Source organism: Gavialis gangeticus, unplaced genomic scaffold (genome assembly GCF_001723915.1).
Source record: "Gavialis gangeticus isolate Ggan-Ray unplaced genomic scaffold, GavGan_comp1, whole genome shotgun sequence".
Classification (NCBI taxonomy): Eukaryota; Metazoa; Chordata; order Crocodylia; family Gavialidae; genus Gavialis; species Gavialis gangeticus.
In genome coordinates this window covers 10,402,321-10,405,138 of record NW_017729034.1, presented here as the reverse complement: position 1 = coordinate 10,405,138, position 2,818 = coordinate 10,402,321, and positions in this window count along the sequence as shown.

Below are 2,818 nucleotides of genomic sequence, written 5' to 3'. Positions count from 1 at the left end.
GTGTTAAGTAAGAGCTATTTGTTGCATGGCTTTTTGTAAACTTTATTTTTCCTCCCAAAGGTGTACTGCTTCCTTAAATTGAAAGTACAGAATAGGACAATGCCAAGAGCACGGTGTTCTTCCACCTTCCTGGTATGAAAAGAAGAGCTAGTGGGAGGAAACAGAAGACATGGTGCTTGAGCTGGCTGTGCAGGCATCAAGTTGGTGGTGCAGGCTCTTGCGTATTTCTTAGTTTACATTTGTTGTTATGTTTAAAAGTTCATGCAATCTGGTGGATTGTTCAGCTAGTACACTGAGTTTTCTCAAACTGTATTTAAAGGAAAAATGCAGAGAATGGTTATAATACTATAGCTAAACATTAAGAAATAACTTTATTTCTAAACAGTGTGAAACTGATGGGGATTTCTAAGTCTCCCTATGGGGTGATGCATTTCTCACAAGGAGAGCTGCCATTTTTATTGATACTTCCCAAAAAGCTGTCTTTGTGAGGTAGCTTGAAATGCAGCAAATCCAGCTCTGCATTTGAATATAGGAGCAAAGCGGGTTATTTGCTGGTCTATGCAAAACAAACCAGTACAGTTTTTTTTTAAACCCTACTTTCAAAAAACTTGTATGCTCCTCAGGCTTTCAGAAAATGAATCTAGCTATTTGAGTGCATCTTTGGCAGCTCTTTGTTAATTATTCTGTTCAACTGTTTGACACTTTATTAAAGCACTTTCATAATTTACTTTTTGTAATTAACTTTAGTGAGAAGAAACATACTCTAGACCAGTTTTCTCAACCTTTTTTGTACCAGGACCCATTTGTAAACATTGATGGCCAGTCCTGACACAATGCCCCTCACTCCCGACCCACTGCCCCCACCCCCAGTGTGTGTGGGGGGGGTGGAGTATGGGGGGCCCCAAGCAGCCCCTCACAGTCTGAAACTCTGCTAGCCTGCAAGGCAAAAGCTGCGGTTTCCCACGTTTTTCTCCTTTAAAGCAACATCCATTTTTAAAATTTGTTTGTGACCCTTTAATATATTCTTGCAACCCACTTTTAGGTCGCGACCCATGGGTTGAGAAACACTGCTCTAGACCACAATTTTCCCTTAATGTGACGTAAAAAACAAAGCATTTGAAATGTTAGTGTCTGCCTAGGTATTCAGGCTCAAGTCCTTGCTTTTCAGTCTCTGGTAGCACTGAAAGTATTCTTGCTGAGTCCCTAAATGTTCCTTGTAAAGAACTAGAATTTGAAAGAAATGGTCTTTTTTTATAAGTATCAGTGACTAATCCAGAATTTACCTTCTCAAGTCCACATGTGACTATGATTCCACTCACATCCCTCTTTGACAGCCAAGCTGTAGGTGTTACATGGCTTTTGAAATCTATTTGCACACAACCCAGTAGGGTAGCATTCAGATTAAATTTAGCCAGAATCAAATACAACTGCAGCCAGCTGTACAAGGCTTGTTTGGGAAGGAGATCCTGAAAGCTTTGAAATGGCACTAGCTGGGTGGTAGGAGGAACCTGTTTTCTGTCCTCCACTTCCTGTAGCAGAGGAGGCATGAGGTAGGTAGATGTTGGCCATGCCACAGTTACAACTATTCTGTTAATTAGTGGGCTGCAGTCCCCCATTCTCTGTCTTCTACAAGAGAAGTCATTGTTTCAGAACTTTTTCCCTTATTGCTGCATCTGTTCAGCATTTCCCCCTGTTGATACAAAGTTTTAAGTTGAGAAAGATGTAAAGCTGGGTTATCATTCTGCATTCCCTGCTGTATTGAGAGTCCTGTGCACATTCTTCCCTTTCCCCTTCACCTCTGCCAAGAAGAGCTGATGGTAAGTTTCTGAATGAAGGTAGTTAATGTGAAGAGTGGGATCATGTTAAAAGAAGCAAAAATGTCTACTTGACTGGAAGCAGTTTACACAGTTGCCAATTCTTTTATGTTTCTCTTCAGTAAGAGGTAAGACTTGCAGAAGTCAATAATGAACATTTGAACAAGTTTTGAAGTGGCCAGATGCAGTTTCTCATGGGTTTCTGTCATGTTCATTTCTGCCTTTGAAATTTTGGATTGAATTGTTTGGGAAGGAATTGGCTCCTTTTTGTTCCTTACTCCTGTTGGCAGTAATGAATGGAAGGAGTTTAATCCAATGAAAGTAATGAAACTTAATCCCCACAATGCATCTTTGTTACCCAGTTCAAAGAACTGTTTTTAATGCATCTTATTCACACCAGGCAGATGATTTTTTTCCCCCGCTCTGCTTGAGTAGTTTCAACATCCTTCAAATACACTACTTCAGGGTGCACTCTAATGCAGGAATAACTCCACCTTGGAAACCTCTCTATTGATGGCTTTGTTTGCTTGTTCGACCAGAGCATTGATCTTGTACTGAACACTGAAGGATTTGGGGTTTTCATCCAGCCATCTTGCTGAATTTTTGTCATGTAAAAACCAATGTTCAAAGTCTTAAAAAAGTGCCTTACATTTTTTAAAAAGCGTTTTGCTAGAAATGTTCAAATATAGAATATCTCTAACAGTATTTCATTATGAAACAAATTGTAATACTAAAAAATGTTATTTCTAAAACTGTGTCTGCCTGTCATTTGGTAATGTTTTAGTTCTTGCATGCTATGAAGCGGGAGGGTTCCTTCAGTAGAACTGAAGAAAGAAATTATAGGTGGGGGGTTAAAAGATAAATGAGATTAAATCCATTCCTAGCCCACCTAGGCTTGGAAAGAAGTAGTCTCCCAAAGGTGGTAGAAAAATATTAACTCATTGGTTCGGTATAATATTTGCCGAAGAGCATTGTAGTCAGTACCCTGTATATTGTTTCATGAA